This window comes from Meles meles, chromosome 1 (assembly GCF_922984935.1).
Source record: "Meles meles chromosome 1, mMelMel3.1 paternal haplotype, whole genome shotgun sequence".
Lineage (NCBI taxonomy): Eukaryota > Metazoa > Chordata > Mammalia > Carnivora > Mustelidae > Meles > Meles meles.
This window is the reverse complement of record NC_060066.1, coordinates 194,001,081-194,021,021: the sequence shown is the minus strand read 5'-3', so window position 1 is coordinate 194,021,021 and position 19,941 is coordinate 194,001,081. Positions and strand designations below refer to the sequence as shown.

The following is a 19,941-nucleotide window of genomic DNA, read 5'->3' as shown; positions in this document are numbered from 1 at the left end:
TGCCGGGTTCTCTGACCCCAAAGTTGTCACCAACTGCTTCCATCCTCAGGCAAGCCACCAACCCCCACCCAAAACCCCCAGCCTCTGACTCTCACAACTACAGTGACTCCTAAGGGGGTTGGTGAGTGTGGTTATCTGCTTATCAGGGACTTTTCCTAGCCAGAGAGCCTGTGGGCCCTGAAGCCCCCATCCCCTTGTCCTTCCCCAGGCTCCGCGGCACCGAAGACCTGGCCTAGCCCCTCTGGCCCAGCAGGGATTCAGGTGAATTGGGGCGGCTCCAGGAGCCCTGGCGGGGGCAGAGACTGGGCAGCCCGGGAAACACAGGCCCACTTCATCTCCTGCTCAGCCAGCTGGACCCTCCCTGCCTTTCCAGGACCCACTGGGGACTTGGGGTTTGCATACATCTGATTAGCATAAACTAGCAACTACCGGCAGGAGGGAGGAATGCTGCATTCCAGGGGGACCCAGTCTTGTTTTTGGAAACCTTATGGAGTTCTGCTGAGGGCTCCCTTGTTCCAAGGCCACTGGATGGCGGACGGGTGTTTGTGTACCCGGCAGAGGCCCACCCAGCCCCTGGTGAGCCCACGGCCCAGAGGCTCCAAGGATAACACAGAGGGAGAGAGCATGATGCTTGAGAGGGTGCCGGATGCCTCAAGGAACCTGGTGTCCTTAGACTCCAGACCCTCACCCAGGGCTCTCAACACACTGAGAGAGATCTCTGTCCCAGGTAGTGGGGTCTGCAGGGGGAGTGACCCAATGACCTCTTCCAGTCTGCCCAGCCAGGAAGCAGGCCAAGGCTACCCCCACAGAGCCCTTTCAGCCGGGCCCTCCCACCCGGTTCCTTGGTGATGAAGCAGGTCTGATCTTCCAAGAAAAAGTAGAGGGATCTTCCATCCCAAAAGGCCCACAGTGTGCCATGACCAGTGCTGGGTGCCTTCTGTGTCGTGAAAGGACCCACGGGTGACAGAAGGGCACGGATAGCTTTTTTCTTCCAAACACCCCCTTCCCTCTGCCTCCGATAATCGGCAATCTTTAGAGTCGTTCTTTAGATGAGCTAAGAGCGTGAGCCCTGGAACCAGACGAGGTTCAAATCCCCGCCGCACCGCTCACCAGCTGCGCGCCTCTCTGCTTCAGTGCCTTTCCCTATAAAATGGGGTCATTGCAGTGAGCAGTCAGTGAAGTCCAAGATCAAGGCCCCTCTGGGTTCGGTGTCTGGTGAGCACCTGCTTCCTGGTTCATAGACAGCTGTCTTCTCGAAGGTCCTCACGCGGCAGAGGACAAGGGAGTTCTCAGGGTCCCTTTTTAAGGACACTAATCTCATTCCTGAGGGCTCTGCGCTCCTGACCTAATCATCTTCAGAAGGCCCTACCTCCTCACACCATTACCTTGAGGGTTGGGTTCCAACATATAAATGGGGGGGGGGGGGTCACAAAAATTTCACCTAGAATGCAGAGTGTTCTGGGGTTGGGGGGAGCTGCTCGGGGATGGAGCCCAAAGCCACAGCCTAGTTCCAGTGTCCAAGGAGGGAGGGAGGGAAGGAGCTTTGCGTCCTCGTCTCCCTGTCCCTCCTGAGACAACACGTTGGCCCTCTGTTGGATGGCGACAGAAGAAGAGAGAGAGCCTGGGTCTGAGCTCCAATGCCGCCATTTTCTGAACAGTCCACTTCTCCGAACTCAGTTTCCTCACGTGTAAACCGGCGGGGGATAATAGTCCTTACCCGGCTATGTTGGCGTGAAATAGACTGTCCCAGTGAGAGCCCCCAGTGCCCATTTAGCACCCTGCCAACGTCCACTTCTCCATCCCCCCACCACACACACACACACACACACAGAGCACTGATGGCCTCAACCCTCCAGGAAGCCAAAGTGCCTCAGATATGACGGAACTTCCATGTTCTCAAGGGATCCCCAGGGCAGGGATGGCAACCCCATTTTAGAGATGGGGAAACTGAGGCTCAGAACGATTCAGCCTCAGCTGTTCATGGGATACAGCTTGTTCCAAGGTCACACAGCTGGTTCACGGGAGCTCTCAAACCTTGACCCAGTTGTCCCAAGTCCCCGTGTCAGGGCTGAGAGCCCACGTGGGAGAGATGAGGCCTGACCCTCATCAGGCGGGTGGTGTGGGTCTAATGGGAGGTGAACCCTGAGGGTTCTGCTCAGCTTCCAGAGGCATCTGAGCTCTGCCCTCCTCACTCCCTCCAAGCTTAGACTCTGGGTCCTGGGTCGAGGGCTCCCCATGCTGGCCATGAAGGGAAAGTGTCCCTGGCTCCTGGAAAGCCCAGGGAAGGCAGCTGGTGGGCAGGCCAGGAGCCTGACCTCAGAGGCTGCATGACTTCCGTGAGGTTCTCCGCCTCTCCGAGCTCTGGTTTTTCCTCTGCCAAGTGGAGATAATAGCGGAGTAATAAATGAAATAATTCTGCAAAGCGCCTGGGACCATGCCCAGATCGGGAGTTCTCAAACCTGAATGCCCCTCAGAATTACCCAGAATGTTGGTTAAATCCCAGCTAGCTGGGCGTGTCCCATTCCATCGAACCTTGGTGAGAACTCAGAATTGGCACTTCTCACAAGTTTTCAGATGATTCCCAAGTTGCTGCTCTGGCAGAAATAGTGTTCATTTAAAAAATAGAAGCCTAGGGTGTGGGTGACATGGTCAGTTAAATTTCTGACTCTTGGTTTCAGTTCAGGTCCGGATCTCAGCATTGTGAGAATGAGCCCCATGTCGGGCTCCGTGCTCAGCAGGGGGTCTGCTTGAGATGCTCTCCCTCTGCCCCTCCCCACCGCTCACGTGCTCACTCGTTCTCTCTCTCTCTCCCTTTCTCTGAAATAAATAAACCTGTAAAAATAAATAAATAAATAAATAAAAGACAGATAAGCACAAAAAAGTTGCTCAACAGCATTAATCATTAGAGACCTGCAAATCAAAACTACAAAATACCCCTTCATACCCAGGAGGACAGCTACTACAGAAAACAACACGGGAGATAACAGCCAATGGGAATGTAACCTACCCGCGGAAAAGGGTTGGCAATGCCTAAAAAGAAGCCAAGCCTGGAATTACCATGTGATCTAGCAGTTTCACCACCCGGAAGGACTAGGGGCAGAATCTAAAACAGATATCTGCCCACCAGGGATATCTAAAACAGATATCCCTGGATGGGCCCTCCGGCGGCTTCTCCCTTTCGGCCCCCCGTGAACATGGTGGGGAACACGGAGGGCCCACCCAGGGATGAAGGGAGAGACAACGTGTGGTTCACACGTACAACGGAATATCATTCAGCCTTAAACAGGAAGGGAATTCGGACACCTGCTACCGTGTGGATAAACCTTGGGGACACTATGCAAAGTGAAATAAGCCAGGGACAAATGGACAAGTATGGTAGCATTCTGCTTGATACAAGGCAGCTCAAGTATGCCAAGTCATAATGGCAGAAAGTAGAATGGGGGCCGCCGGAGGCCGGGGGAAGGGGAAACAGAGAGCTAGCGTTTGATGGATATGGAGTTTGAGCTTGGGAAGATGGGAGAGTTCTGGAGACGGATGGTGGGGACGGTGGCAAAGTATGAGTGCTTAATGATGCTGAACGGCACATTTACAAATACCTAAAATGGCAAATTAGGTTATGTATATTTTACCATAAATAATAAATAAAAGAGCGCTTGAGCCGAGACCCAGAAGATGGGCAGGCATTCCTTCCTCCAAAGAAGGGGAGAGCCTCCAAGGAGAGGGAACAGAGAGTCCAGCCTGAGATCCAGAGTTCTCAGAGCATCCCAGGGCCGGAGAGGCCGGCAGTAAACTTGATCATGAGACCCCTGAGTTCTGATCTCCTCGTCCAAAATATGAGCAACACTCACCTTCCTCACAGAGACAAGGAACCCCTGTTATCTCCCCAGAAACGAGAGGGGGGAAAAGCCCAACCAGGACCTTGATTTCTCTGAAGTAGGGATGTGGGTGTCAGGGTTACATTTTGGGGCCAAAAGCTTCCCAGGAACTATAGCAACCCCACTTCCACTCATCCCCCCAAATGGAAAGAAAGCTGTTTCCCCTCCAGCTGGGCTCCCAACCCTCGCCCAGCAAAGTACTTGGAGACTGGGGCCTGGACGAACAGTGTTGTGAGACGCCACCAGGGGGCGCACTGCACCAGCAAAGCCCGCAAGTGTTCAGCTCTGGACCAAGAACCCTGAGATGACTGCCCTGGGGGCACCTTCCGGGACAGAGGAATCCAGGATCTGTTGAAAGCTCCCCCTGGGTGGGTGTCACCCTGAGTCATGGATTCACAGCCACAGAGCTGGAAGGTACTTAGAATGGGGACATTTTTACAGGGAGGAGGAGCCTTGACCACATGGCAGGTCAGGGCACAATAGGACTGGAACACCAGTTACTTGCATTCCCCAGTATACTCACACCTGCCCTGGAGAGCTCGGCCCAGACAGACTAGGGACCAAGACAAAATGGAATTGTGGGCCCGGCACTATAGCCTTCCCACCATCCCCAGGATGTTGAGTCACAGGGAAACTGAGGCATAGAGAGGCAGAGATGATCCGCATCCGTCCCAAGCAAGACAGAGCCCCAAGGTGGTTCCCAGTGAGCCTCCTCTGCTCCTCCAAGGGGCGTATTACGGGATAGGGCTGCGACCGGCCACACCAACCGGGCCTGTAGTTGCTGCCTCAAAGCCCAGCAGAGAGCCATTGATTGGAGCTGTGGTGGGGAAGGCACTAGGGTCAGCCCACTACAGGCCTATGGAGGACAGACCATCTGATGGGTCCCTGAGGCCCTCTCTGGAGGTAGCGGGACCTGGCAGGGAGTCGTCCGGAGTTCCCCTGGCCTCTGCAGGGCCTCTCTCCCCCTGCCAGCTCCCAGTCCTGCCTCCCTCCTCAAATATCTGCTGAAAACAGCCTCCTCCCTTGGAACAAGGACCTCCAACGGCCCCATCCTTCCAGTTCATCCCCTGCTGGGGAACCTGATGCTTGCGTGAAGATGGGGAATTGCTCAAAGGCACCCCAGGAATGCCTCAGGCCACCTCCAGCCCTCAGCTGCCAAGTCCCAGGTACTCGGCACACATTACCCCCTAGAGTCCTCCAGTCCACCCTGCCAGGCAGGGGGCTGAAGGCCCCATCTCAGAAAGGAGGAACACAAGGACCAGTCCTGATATGGAAATTCTCTGGGCTTCTTGTCATGGCCCAGACCTTGGATGGCAGAGGTACCCACATAGTCCTTCCACACCCCAAGTCAGAAGAGAGCCTCTGCGGGGCACACTGAGCGGGTGAAGAGACCTGCATGGAAAGACCACAACTGAAGGCCAAGCAGGAACACAGGTTGGCCCCCAATGCCTTTCCCAGCCACCCCTCCACTGCCACCTGAAACTCTAGAGGCTAGAAGGCTCAAGTCTCATTTTCCTAACTACCTTCCAGCCAAGGGTAGCCAGGGGCATGTTCTGGCCCAGATGTAGGTGGGAGTCTGCTAGAAGGGGTTCCCAAATAAAAAGACAAAGCCTCCCAAATTGGAGACCTTCCGCCTTTCCACTGCCTTTCTGCCTGGAATGCATATTAGAGTGCTAGAAGTATGGCAGCCACTTTGGAACTACGAGGGCAAAAATAAAAACAACACAAGTAGGGGACAATGGAGTGCAGGCAGCCTGTTCTCTGACTACATTGCGGGCTTCTTTATCAGCCCTAGATTTCTAATCTGTGAGAATGATAAGATCTGAGTTCTTTCAATATCGCTAACTAAGCTTCCTGTTGGTTGCAGCCTGCCTGGGTTTGCATTCCCATCTGATAATGGAGCAGCACTGAGTAGGGGTTATCTTAACCTACAGATTAGCAGCTGTAGGACCTTGAGTAAGTGGTTTTGTGGTCTAAGGACCTCAAGTTCCTCATCTATTAAAGGAGCTCAATGAGTGTACCTACCGCATAGTGTTGCTGGGAAAATTACATCCGACACTGAGTGTCTTCAGCCCAGGACAGCACACACATACAGGGAAGCTATCATTAGAAAGGCAGAAAAGGACCTGAGAAGAGACAGAGACTTGATGCCCTCCCCTCATGAAAGATGTTTGGAAATGAGGTTTGATTGGGGAAAATTGGACAGTAACTCCTGACAGATCAGCAGCTCCCAGAGCCCCAGACCACTGACTCCTTTCCCTTTTAATTAAGTGCAAAGCCTAGCAGACTCAATTCGCTGGCCTACCAGGCAAGGGGACTGCTTCTCAGTCAGGGCAGGCTGAATCCACTGGGATGTGGGAAAGACCATCCTACACTACCCGGCTTCAGCCTTCCAAGTCTCTCCTCTACCACCTATCACACTCAGGCATTCCACTATTCGGGATTCACTCCTTTGGATATAATAGCTTGTAGGAGCTTGGTTCAGAATCTTCAGGGTGAGACTCAGGGCATGGGTCTTTGTACAGTTCCCCAAGAGATTCAGTCTGGCACCCTGATAAGAAGCCACAGTTTTAGAGGATGTTCCAGTGGCCCCTATTGAGGTAAGGGCCTTGAAACATGTCACCCTCTAAGCTGTGGTGAACAATGTCACCTGGGAGCAGAAAGGGAAGGCACGGCACTCACACCTCGCGGGCAGGTGCTGCACCACAGACCACTGAGTACACATGTCACTCGCCTCCGTTAGTCAGCACAGCAATGCCGGGAAGTTGCGGTACCCAGGATGAGACAGAAGCCTCTGAAGACACAAGGGACGTGCCCAAGGTCACACAAGGAGCCTCTGCACTCCACGGCACAGCCCCTGGTGCCAGGCATGGCCTTGTCACTGGCAAGCTGTGTGACTCAGACCATCCCATCCCCCTCCAGGTGGTGAAAAGTCACACGGTCTCGTCTGATCTCAGGAAACCAGACATGGCCTGGGGTCAAACCCCAGTCCCACCCCTCGCACATGAACTGGGCCTGTTATTGAGCCCTGCTGTCCCTTCCGGTGCTCGTCTGAGAAGTGGGGGGATAGCTGTCTGGCCGGCCTGGGGTTGTCATGAGGATGAGGGACAGGAACAGGTTGTCGTGAGGATGACACCGACCTGGGGACAGGGAGTGCTGCCCTTACTCTGACTCACACCAGTTACTGGTGGGGTTGAGGGGTAAGGGAGTTGCTGACAGGAGCCCTGGAGGGGTGAGGCTGGAAGCAGGGCTGGAGGCAGCGAGGGAGAGCTGAGCAACGACAGGGAGGGCAGCCTCCCAACGGGCAAGAAGAATATCGAAGACATAACAGTAACAAAGGTCCACGAGGGCGTCGGGCGCTCTGATGGTCCCACTGAATTGGGGGGATAAATCCCAGCGCCCCACTTCCTGGCTTCTCAAAGAGACCTTTTGTCTGGCAGCATCAGAGGCCCGTTCCGGCCCCACGAGGGCATGACCAAGCTGCAGCGCCCACCCAGGACAAAGGGCCCTCACACGGCTCCGGACACGCCCGCAGCCCCCCAGCTTCCGCGGCCCGGGTGGCCCAGCCAGGCCCACGCACGCACGCACGCAGCCTGGCCGAGATCAGAGGCAGCGCTGACAGAGGCCAGGACCCCTGGTCAGGGGCCAGTTGGGGGGAGGGCCTGGATGAGGGGCAGCAGGAAGGGGATCAGCCGGACGTGCTTAGAAGCAAAGGCGCCTGAAGTTCCCCATTGGAGAGCCAGAGAGCAATTTTTAAAATAAACAAATTACTCAGAGTCCCCTAGAAGCTTCTGCTACCCTCCAGACCACACGCCCCCACCCCCACAAAGCTCTACCCCTGGGGGCCTGTCTGTAGAACGTTCCTCTACAACGTCCCACCCACTGTGGCCTCCTTCCACTTAGGCTTTGCTCAAAGACACAGTCCCTGACCCCTGATCTCTGACCCAAACCCTCCTCTGGCACCATCGCCAATCCCTCCCGCCCCTTTCCCTCCGGAGCCTGCTCCACGGTCTCATCAAGGTCATCCACAACCTGCCTGGTGCCAAGCCCAGAGGCCAAGTCCCAGCCCTCAGTTCTCGAGACCAGCCCCAGCAGGGAACGCGTCTCTCTCCTCTTGCCTCCTGGGCAGCCTCTCTCGGCCCAGTTCTTCCTCCTGCTCCCAGGCAGCTCCTACAAAATCAGGACTCTGCTCGTTCCACCCCTCCTCCGTCCCTAGCAACCCACGGGGTCTCTGGTCTGACCACCTTCTTTCTGCTGAGACTCATGCCTCCAGCCTCAACCTCTCCCCGTGGCTCCAGTTCTTGGGTCCGTCCCCATCTCCAGCAGGAGCCCAGGGGCTGAGTCAAGCCACCAGGCAGGCCTGCCCTCCATCTGCTGTCTGCAGCCTCCGTGGCCCCCTGCTCATCCTCACCACCCCTGAACCCATCTCCTGTCTCCCCTGCAAGCAGATCCCACCCCTCTACTCTCAACATAGGCCCGGGATCTGACCACTGCTCCCGTTGCTGTCACCCTGGAGTTTTGCCTCCCTCTACCCAGAGCCTCCCTCTACCCCAACCATCTCTCTGCGTCCCCCTCTCCCTCTGGCCTACACCACCCTGCACAGCTGGCCTCCCATCCCTCCGCTATTACCCTCTGATCTCCACCCACCCCCCAGCACCTCCTCGCTGGAGCACGGGGAGCACCTCGCCCCTTTGCAATCATGCTGAGCTTCCTCCTCGCCCCAGAACTTTGCATTTGCTCTTCCCTCCACTTGCACTACCCTTCCAGCAGATCTGCATGACCAGCTGCCTCTTTTAATTCAGGTGTCCACGTAAATGTCACTGGATCAGAGTGGCTTCCCGGCCCTCCTTCATTACACACAGAAGCAGCCATGTCTCCCAGCCATACTTTCTCCCCTCCCCCGCCCAGTTGAATCTTCTCCATATCATTTCTCACCCACTGACACCCTCTGTATTTGCTGCCCTCCCCCCACCCCAACCCCCCACCACTACCACCAGGAACAGGCTCCGTGAGAACACGGGCTTCACCAGGTCGATGCCAGCAGCTGGAACACTGCCCATGCAGGGTAAGGGGCCTCCAGAAACATCTGTTGAGCTGAAACTGAGGGTTGAAGGAGGGTGTGTGGGCCAGCCAAGGGGGTGCTAGAAGAGAGGCCAGCCACAGGGACTGTGTATACTGCACTGAGGTGTGTTTGAGGAGGCAGCAGGCGGAGTTATTCCGGGTAGAAGGTGGAGTTTAATGATGAGTTTAGGGCTGGGGAGTTAGGCAAGAGCCTGGTCATGAAGGGCATTTGTTTACTGAATTATTCACTCAATATTTATTAAGCCCTGTGTGGAGCCTGCCCCTCTAAGGGGTTGGGACTTAATCTTGAGGGTACTTGGGAGCCATTGAGAGACACAGAGCAGGGGCAGCCCCACTCGCTGCTGGTCACTATGGTCGGTGAAATCCCAGTATGCCCCTGGATCTTCCCTGCACCCGCAGCAGAGCCCACTCTGCCACTGCCTTTGCTCCCGCTCAGCCCTTTGAAGGTCTGAGAAGAGCCTGCCACTGAGGTTTCTCAGCAGCTGAGCCTCCACACGAACCAGCCCTTCCACCTGTGGCCCTGGTTATGGGTCACCACAACCCGGATGGGGAACTTGAACCTCCCAGGTTTGGGATTGCCCAACTCTTTCATTTCCCAGAAGAAGCAACTGAGACCAAAGGACTTACTCGAGGTCACACTGCGTCTCAGTCTCAGCTCTTTTGTTTATAAGTAACAAGCACCCAATTCAGATGGACTTGAAGGAGGAGGAGGAAGAAGGAGGAGGAGGAGAACAAGGGAGGAGGAGGGGGAGGGGGAGGAGGAAGAGAGATTCAGCTCACATAACGATGATGCTGAACTGTGAACTTCAGACACAGTTGGATCCAGGCCTCAAAATGGCTCAACTTCAAACACATGCTGCCCCTTGAACCAATCACTGGGCCAGAGGTCTGCAGAACTCTCAGTGGCCAAGCCTGGGTATCATATACCTACCTCTGAAGTGGGGTAGGGAGGGGAGAAGTGTGAGCCTGACATGACACCCCAGGACTGAGAAAGGGGCGGGGTGGGACTGCAAAGGAAAATCACAGTACTGATCTGAGAAAAGGGGAAAGCAGAAGCAGAGGTGGGTCCAACCCACGCAGGAGCTCAGGGACAGAACTGAGACGAGAACCCCGGGCACCTGACTCCAAGCCCCTCACACATCCCACTTTCCTGAAACACATCAGCAGGATTAACCAGACCTCAGTGTGGGCCGGATTAGGTCAGGGTGGGGGCTTCAGGAGCCCGAGGCTGGGGTGGGGGGCGCAGTGAGGAGGTCGTCTAGGCCAGCGGTAATGAGCCCCTTGACAGAAACTCATCAATCTCCTTACTCCCTAACCCACTTCAGCATTTTGCTGAGGGAAACACCTGTCACTTCTCCAAGATGAATGATACACCAACACCATTATTAATGTATTTTTAAGTGGTGTTTAGAATCTACTTCATTTGAAATCAAAGAGAATGACATAGATCTTCCCTGACTTGTGTAGCCCCTAGAGGCGCCAGGAGGACACAGCAGCTGCTGAACAGGGGGACACAGGGACACGCCCCCCAGCAGGTGCCCCCAGCCAGCCGGGCAGGTTCATGCAGCTCCTGGGCAGGAAACCTGGGGCTGGGGAGGGAGGTGAGACAAACAATCTCCAACAATGGAGAGACTTGGGGCCACTTTTCCAGAAGGAAACTGGAAATCAGCAGGATGTCCAAGCAGAGGCCAACGGTGGTATCAGCGGAGACTGGTCCACTCAGTGGGACATTTTACGTCCTCCCAAAAATGCGGCCAACAAAGGTTATTGATGTAAGATGATATGATTGGAAAAGCAGAAACTTAAGGAAGTTCAAATCACAAGGGGTATCATTTCAAGGGCCAGAGGAATTCCCCAGCATTCGGCTGGCAAGAACCCAAGTGGGAGACAGAGAACCTGCCAGGTCCCAGAGCAGCAAGCGTCCCCTGTGCCGCCCGCCCCCCCCCCCCCCCCCGTCCCTCCCCTCCCCCAGGCTTCTCTCTGACTTCAGCTCGGTCTCTCCATAGACCGCCTAGGCACTCCAACCCTCAGAGTTTAGCTACTATTCCCACTCCGTCTCAGAGCTGTCTGATTCAATCTTCTCCTGCAGAAAGAGAAAGAGAAAGGAAGAGAGGGACGGTAGAGAGAGAAAGGAGAAGAGAGAAAGAAAAAAAAAAGGTATTTCTAGAAGGAGTCAGGTTGCGTCCAGAGGCTCCCCTGGTCCAGTCAACTGTGCTGGACCAGGGGGATGGTCCACACTCCATCAGATTCCATTTTGGTTGTTTGGGTGGGATCAGGCAGCGGGGGGGGGGGCCGGGTCAGAGGATGAATTAGTTATTTACTGCTGCAGAGGAGATGACCCACCCGCGCCCCCCCTCCCCCCCCCCGCAACATTCGTGGTTTAAAGCAGTACTTATTAGCTCCATCTCTGAGGGTCAGGAGAAGTGGCTTCTCTGGGTGGTCCTGACTCTGGGTCTCTCGGTTGAAGTCAAATATCCGCCCTGGCTCTGTCTTCTGCAGGTTTGATGGAGATGGAGGACCCACTTCCAAGCTCACCCATGCGGCCATCGGCAGGAGGTTGCAACTCCTTGTGACCATAGGCTGCAGACTGGCCCACATAGGCCACAGCAGGACAGCTGGCCTTCCCCAGAGCAAAGGATCTAAGACAGGGAGGTGACCCAAACGGACACTGCACGGTCTCTTCTGCCCTAACCTCAGAAACGATGCTCCAGCAGTTCATCCATACTTTATGAATCACCAAGGCCAGCCCTGGCACAGTGTGGAGGGAGGGCACTGCACAAGGGTGTGAATACCAGGAGGATGGAGCATGGAAAAATTCATTCTGTAACGATGGCTTCAAAAGTGTATGCACTGGCTCATTTTCAATATACAAATCAGTTGAGGTGAACCTCAACCAAAAGAAAGCCTTTTTTTTTTTAAATGGCTTGCCTTTGATTGCTTCTGTGGGGTCACGGAGGGCCTGACAGAGCCAGAACTGAGACTAGACACACGTGGGATACGGGGCTGAGTGATGCTCGGCATCCAGTTATCCATGTGCAACCACTAGGTCACAAGATGGTGGCAGGCCCAAGATCGCTTTGGGTCCAGACATGGGAGACATGCCTAGTGGATGAGAGGCAGGTACCTAACAGAAGCCAGGAAGGACTTTTAGGAGCCAAAGAAGAAACCCTTCATCAGAGGAAGCAGAGAGTCGGATGGCAAGCTCGACTTAAGAGCAAGGACTTCAGGATGGAAAGAGTCTTGGGTCTGGGTACATCCTGCCAACTGGTTCTTGGACCTGCTGCAGCGCAGTCACTAACCCCAGGAGGAAGAGGCTGAGTGTGAGATGGGGAGCTGTCCTGTAAGTGGCCCCATGCAGCCTTGCTGGGGGACCCTGTCCTCCAGAAGCATTTGTCCCCTTATTTGCCAGCAAGCCGTGAGCTCCTGCATGACCTCAAGGCCAAGGCAGACAGGACCTGGAGGGACAGGACCCTTGTGGACAGATCGAAGACAGCAGCAGAAGTGGTGGTTGATGGGGACAGGGGACAGCGCAGGTGGCCATCTCCTCTGATTCAAGAGTGCACAGGATTCATCCACACCCTTGAGAGGGGAGAGAAACTCACGGAGGATGAGGCTTCCTACAGGGGAAGGTGGAGGTCGGAGCCAGCAAGATGAGGATATTAATAACAACGTTACCAGTGAAGCCTTCACCATGTAAGATGCTTAGAACCACAAATGCTGGAGGTTGCTCCGGAAAATCAAATCCAAACCCCCTGAGGCTGGAATGCTTTGTCCACACATCTCAGCCAGACCCTCAAAGTCTTGAGCGCTCCCAGGAATGGTGGGCTCACGTCTCCACCAGGAAGCGCATTCCATCACTGGACCACTCTGACACATGGAGCGTTCTCTTTGAAACTCAAAGCAAAGTCTGTCTTCCAAGGGTGGCTTCCTAGGACTACTGCTACGCAGCCGTTAGAGCGGCTAACATTGGAAAGGTGGACCAGACCAGGGCTGGTGAGGACATGGAGCCGCTGGGACCCCCATACTGTGCTGGTGGGGTTGGAACATAGTCCGACCACCTGGAGAAACAGTCCACACGACCCAGCCCTTCCATCCCTTTGTATTTGCCCAGAGAAACAAACAAACAAACAAACAAAATACATCCACACAAAGACTGATACCTGAATGTTCCTAAGAGCTTATATATAATGGCCAAAAGCTTGGGATAAAAAAAATGAAACATCCATCCAAGGGTGAATGGGAAGACAAACCAACCGTGGTTCATGCATGCAAGAGAACAGTACTCAGCAACACACAGGACTCTATGGATGAATCTCGAGGAGACTACGCCAGTGAAGGAAGCCAGACACAAAAGCCTACGTATGGTGTGATTTCATTTATTACAGAAACTTCTAGAAGAGGCAAAGTGACCTAGAGTGATGGAAAACAGAGCACTGTGTGCCTGAGAATGGGTGTGGAGGGAGGGGCAGGGGGCTGAGGGGAACGAAGGAACTTTGACAAGTGCCGGCGATGTTTCGTGCAGCAACTGCGGTGGTTTTCCCACCGGTGTCTACACCTGTCGAAAGCAGATTGAATACTTTAAATATGAGCCAGTTGCGCACCGTAAATAGGTACAGTGTTGGGGCACTTGGTGGCTCAGTCAGTTAAGCGTCCGATTCTTGACTTCGGCTCAGGTCATGATCTTAGGGTCGCAGATCCCAGCCCGTGTCGGGCTCTGCACTCGGCTGGGAACCTGCTTGAGATTCACAGGTTCTCCTTCTCCTTCTGCTCCTCCCCACCACGCTCTCTCTCTCTAATAAACACATAAGTATTTTTTTTTAAATATACAATGTATTTTAAGTTTGTTCTTTTTTTTAACTAACATGCGAATCCCTTGATTGAGTGATACAGCACACGGGGGCCAGGCTGAGGGCCTCCGGGGTCTGACAAACCTCGTGCCGTTAGCACATGAACATGCCTGACCAATGCTCTCGGAGCACCTGCTAAACTTAGCCAGTTTCCACCTAGTTAATCTCTGTTTCTGGAAATGGTCTTCCAGGACTCAACAAAGGCTGTTCAGCAGAGCCAGGAGTTCAGCCCGGGTCTCCTGATTCACAGGCCTCTTCCCCACAGCGTAAGAAGAAACAGAATCCCATGCTATGGAGAGCTTTGGGGTTCTCCAAGCTGCTTGACATCTGTAATCTCATTTCCTGGATTAATCCCATTTAACGCAGTCAAGTGTGTAATGGATACGGCGGGACTGGGGGAACATACAGCTTGCTTACTTATGGCCGGCATCCATTCTGATGGCTTGAGGCCCCAGGCCGGGCCAATTGTTGAATATATTGAATAACCCTCCTGGGCTATGTATTCAGGGCTTTGGAGTCGGACAGACCTGGGCTGGAATCCAGGCTCTACTGCTTACTGGTGGAGCAAACCATTTAACCCCTCCGAGCCTTAGTAAACGCCCACAGCCTGGCAGCCGCCATGGGTACCATTGCTACTACTAATCTTTCCAATACCCTTAAGAAGTAGGTCTTATTATTATCCCCATTTTACAGATAAAGAAACTAAGGCTCAGAGAGGCAAAGTGATTTGCCCAGGATGATAGAACAAGTCCCCGGTATGGTTCCAAAGCCACCGGCGGCTCCAGTGTGCCACACGGCCCCCCGGCTCGGGTAGTGACAGGTGCAGGAAGGACTCTAAGATGGGAAGGTAGATCAATTCCCCCCAAAGCCTGCCAGTTCCAGTTAGAGCTGAAGGAAGCCACGGCCTGACCAGATTGGCACAGGTGAGGGCAGACAGGAGTCCCCTTCTGGAGCCTGGGCTCTGCCATTCTGAAAACCAGGACAGCCCAGAGAAGAGAGACCATAGGGAAGGGCAGACTCCCCAGCTCCCTTAGGGTAACCAGGCCTGCTCCTTTCTCCAATGTCCAACCAAAGAGGTCATCAGCGTCTGCACTCAAAACTGCCATAGGGTCAGTGTGTGACCCTGAGCATGTCCCCACCAACTGAGAGCCTATATCTAGCCATTAGCTAAGGGCGTAGGACAAGATGACCTACAATCTCCGGTCCAGCTCAGACCATCTTAGTTTCCAAGGCAACAGTGATCCCTGGGTGGCAGGTGGTAATGTAACTTCAGGAGGGATGGGGCCTTTGACAGTACAAGTGGGGGTGTCCCAGGGAGAGCACACTGGAGAGAGTCCTGGCCCCAGCAAGGGGTTGCTGATCATCCAAACAGATCGCCTGGGGAAAGAAAAGAACAGCTTTGGAGACAAGAGATCGGGATTCAAATTCCACTCTGCCATTCATCAGCTCTGTGAGCCTGGCCTTTTTCTGGCCTGTCTCTGAGTCTTAGGGTCCTTATCCACAAAATAGGGACAATCACGTCAACTTCATAAGGCTATGCGGCACTTAAATAAAACCATTTCTCTAAGGTGGCTGTAAATACGCAGATGACAGCTGTTTTAACTGCTGTCTCCCACCTCCACCACTGAAGGCAACATTCACACAGCTTCCCCAAGGGCCTGGGTCCCCAGATTCCAGGGACGTTCACCTGGAAGTTCTTCCAAATACCAGGCCACCGTCCCTTCTGCTGCTGCTCCTGCTGCTGCTGCTTGAATTCACAGACCCTGAAACAGGAGCAGCTGAAACAGGACCAAGACCAAAATCCAAAGAGAAGCCGACTCCTGATTATGCGAGAGAGGCTAGAATAGTGGACACATGGGCAAGTAGCAACTGGGAGGGGCACGAGGGGGCCCCCGGACCTGGGTGATGGTCACTCGACTGCACATATGTAAAAACCCATGGAGCTGTACGCCTAAGATGTGTGCCCCTTACTGTATGTAAATTACACCTCAATTAAAAAAAAAACCCTCAGGTTTTCCCCAAAGGTCCAAGAACATACGTGCACATGTGTGTCCGCTCAGGCAGTGCCCGCCTGGACGGCAGCGCCCGCAGACAGGCACCCCCACAATGGACACCACAACCCACCATCCAGGCGTGTCTCCTTGTGCCCAGACCCACATGGAGCCACAAGCCCACCTGAGCAGGCACACTCGCGCATACGTACACACAGCGTCTGCACACTGAAGGATCCGTAGCAGACGTTGCTGGAAAAATCTGGAAAGTCATCAGCAGCTCCACTGACACAAGGACTAGCCGGCTCCCTACCACAATTTCCGAAAGGGAGGGGACATTCCTCGTGTCTGCGGCTGTGCTGTTGAGGTAGCCGTGGTCTCGGTGCTGTCTCCGCAGGAGTCTCATCAAATCCGCAGGTGTCTACACAGCCTGTGGCACCACGGGGGTCTGCGGAGAGGAGAAGCTAGGATCCTGGGAGGAGGAGAAACCTCCTGCGTGGCTCACCCTGCTTCTAGGCCAAGACTGTGCCAGATCAGCCTTGGGGTCAGCCAGCAAGTGTGTGAGTCCCCAGGAGGACAGGATGGGGGAATCCTGGTGGGCAGGAGGCTGGACAGAGAGTACGGGGGTCACTGTGACAGGATGGGTGCTGTGGTTCCACAAAATGTTTGGGAGCAGGAGAGCTCTGCTCTGTCCCCTGGCTCTGCCATTTATTCGCTGTGTGACCCTGGACAAGTTACTTAACCTCTCTGGACCTCAGTTTGCCCCTCTATCAGATAGAGATAATAATACTACCCAGTGAGATAATATTACATGGTGGGAATGCCGGGGGGATGTGGGATGGGGACAGCCAATTGACATCACACATGCCCCCGGACATAGAAAGTACTCAACGGGGTGAGTCACTTTTATCAAGGGCCCAAGGACAGGAAGAAGCCACTAGATAATGAAGATCCATGGATTGCAAAGTGACAGCCCACGAGCCCAGATGCAGGCCACACATGAATTCTGGCCCATGCAGTGTGTTTCTTCTTTCTTTTTCAATTGTTATCGACATCTAAAAATCAAATTTCCTATCAAACTCCAAACATTCTGCTTCTCTTGAAGCGTTCAAACATTTGGCAACCCCGCTCCCCATCCCCACCTGGTGACTCCCCACCAGAGCCAGTTCCACCTGCCTGTCCCGGCCATGCCCAGCCCTGGGGCGGCAGAGATGGCACTTCAGGGCTGGGGGCTCTAGTGGGGCATGGACATCCCCCTCCAGGGTCACGCAGCAAGTCAGCAGTGGAAGCAGAACTCAGGTTGCCAGATTCCTGGTCCTCCCTTGAGCACCAACAAGATGCCAGGGAGAGAAACTGGCTGTGTTCCAAAAGCCCTCACCTGAGAGCCAGGGTCATCACGGGGCACGTGACTTACTCCTCTGAGCCTCAGTTCTTCCATCTGTAAAATGGGATAATAATAGTCCCTTCCTCAGGGTGATGGTGAAGATGAAATGAAGTAAAGAAGTAGGGATCATGGGGGCGCCTGGGTAGCTCGGAGGGTTAAGCCTCTGCCTTCAGCCCAGGTCCTGGTCTCAGAGTCCTGGGATCGAGCCCCGCATCGGGCTCTCTGCTCAGCGGGGAGCCTGCTTCCTCCTCTTTCTCTGCCTGCCTCTCTGCCTACTTGTAATCTCTCTCTGTCAAATAAATAAATAAAATCTTAAAAAAAAAAAAAAAGAAGAAGAAGTAGGGATCACAGAGTAGCTCCCGGCACACATCAGGGTCCCTGGCATGTTCCATGCACGCATGATCTCGTAACTTCCTTGAAGCAGCTGTAATGTCACTCTACTTAGCCCCACCTGACAGATGAGCCAACCGAGGCCAGTGGGCTAGTGAGACTCACATAGCCAGTGAGGGATGGAACCAGGATTTAGAATTCTTTTTTTTAGATCTTATTGATTTATTTGAGAGAGAGAGAGCACACAAATGGGTGGGGAGGGGCAGCAGGAGAAAAAGAGAAGCAAAGTCCCCACGAAGTGGGGAACAAGATTCGGGGCTCGATCCCAGGACCCTGAGATCATGACCCAAGCCGAAGGCAGATGCTTAACCAGCTTCACCAGCTGAGCCACCCAGGCGTCCCCAGGACTTGGAATTCTAACTCAAGTTCAAGGTAGGACAGTCTAGCTCCAAACACCAGCTCTCTCCATGCACCAGAAGCCTCTGCGGAGTCCACAGGTCATTCCTGGGGGCCTCCTGTGTGCAGGACACTGGCAGACATCAGGCATTTGGCTCAAACAGACAAGGCAGCTGGCCCAGTCTGAGAGGCAGGAGGGGGGCAGCAAACAATGACCCAATCGCTCAAGCTCTGGCAGTGGTAGGTGCCGGGGAGAAAAAGCAGGAGAGCGCTGTGGAGTGCCTGGACGAGGCACAGAGGGAAGCTTAGCCAGCAGTCTGGGCAGGCTCCCCCAGGGAGGTGACCTCCGATGGCTGGGAAGGACCAGCCATGCGAAAACGGAGCAGGAGGAAGAGTGTTTGCAAAGGCAAAGTGTGGACAAAGGCAGGTGATTTCCAGGCACAGGAAGAAGACCAAGTGTGGTGGCAGCAGGGTGAGGAGAAAGGCAGAGAGGAAGTGAAGTCAGAAAGGTAGGTGGGGGCCCAATTACCACGCAGCAGAGCACCCAGTTTCAAAATAATAGCACCCTGCCCTCCTGGCCAGGGCAGCACCCAGACCTCTACCTGCAACATCTCATTTCATCCTCCCCAGGGAATCCTCTCCCAGCTACAGCTCCTTGACCCTATTTGTCAGGGGACAACACTGAGGTCCCAAGAGAGGCCGGAACTTGTCTCTGGATCTCCCATCTGAATCCTAAACCAGGCTAGGCCAGGCTGTCACCAGGCACCCTTTATCAGGGGATAGACTATGGACTACCAGTCTTCGTGTGATCAAACAGAAAAGTGACCAAAGGGTCTTTTCCCAGCCCAGGCAAGCCTCTTCCTGGGGCAATAAGGCTCTCATGGCCCCCATCCCTGGTAACACCAAGCTTTCAGCCCATGGGCATGGACATGGACGGCGCACACACACACGTGTGCGCACACACACATGTATGTGCGTGCAGGCATGCATACACACAGCAGCCCAGCCCTTCTGAGGAAGGCCCAGAAACAGGGCTCTCTATATGTCAAGAGCTTCCAGGCACCAGGTGGCTGTGGGCAGTTCCCCCCAAGCTCCTCACCTCCTTGAGGGGTGCAACCCTTCAGCCAAGCGAGAAGCCTAGACAGCATCCTCACCTCTCACCTCCCCTACGCTGCCCACTTCTGATCTGCTACACAGTCCATCCGAGCTCCCACTTTACTCCCTATCCATGACCCTGGCTCTAAAGGCAAGAATCCTCCCTGCTTTCATGTCTCCTCCCCACTCTCCACCACTTCATGCTGGAGAATCAAGGGCAAGACAGGGGTGACGCTCTCAGGGACTTGCAGGTGGGAAAACCAGTTTAAAAGAAGACCAGGGCTTTAGTATGGTGATGTCACCAGCCCAGGGCACCTGCTGATGGACACCAACGTCACCCTTTCACACACACACACACACACACACACACACACACACACACACACACACCATTTCATAGCTATCAGGTTGCAAAGACAGCTGCCCCAAAACAAAACAAGAAATTCAACGACTGCATCAGCCAGATGGGGCAAGGGGCTGAGAATATGAAACCCCCTGCTCACCACCAGCGATCACCGCCCCTTCCCTCCCCGTCCCCACCCACAAGTCAGAGCTCAGCTCCGAGGACTCTCCCTGGGGAGGAACTCACCTCCCAGCCCCAGGCATTGACAGAGCCTCGCCTCTGATCCAAGGCCCCGAATTCCTGCGCTGTGACAGCTCCCTACCTCACACAGGGCCTCCTGTCTCATCGGTAAGGCATGGGTGGATGATCTCTGAGGGTCCTCCCAGTTTGGATACCCCACCTTTTATGGACATTGGTTACAGCAGCTGAGAGTCTCCGAAGCCCAAGGTGCAGTGTCAGGAGGATGGCCAGCTGGGGGCGCGCAAGCCTCGTTGACAGGGAGTCCCCTCCGGGAGATGGAGAAGGAGCCTGGAAACCGAGAGCTGACCAGTACCCCCCTCCCCACTTGGTTTTCCCCGGAGCTCCGCACGGTTGAAGG

At 54.5% G+C, this 19,941-nt stretch overlaps 1 long non-coding RNA gene across 3 annotated transcripts; it reads right to left on the bottom strand.

Annotated features, from left to right (window-relative positions):
* Positions 1-13,337: 13,337 nt before the first annotated feature.
* On the bottom strand, positions 13,338-19,727 carry LOC123948567. Of its 3 annotated transcripts, none has more exons than XR_006819987.1 (5): positions 19,590-19,727; positions 17,174-17,233; positions 16,008-16,267; positions 14,999-15,181; positions 13,338-13,512 (listed from the first exon to the last, which is right to left on the bottom strand). It is a non-coding gene; the product is annotated as an uncharacterized LOC123948567 (long non-coding RNA). The 3 variants fall into 3 exon arrangements; XR_006819988.1 differs by having other exon boundaries at positions 16,008-16,243; XR_006819986.1 differs by lacking the exon at positions 16,008-16,267.
* Positions 19,728-19,941: the final 214 nt, after the last annotated feature.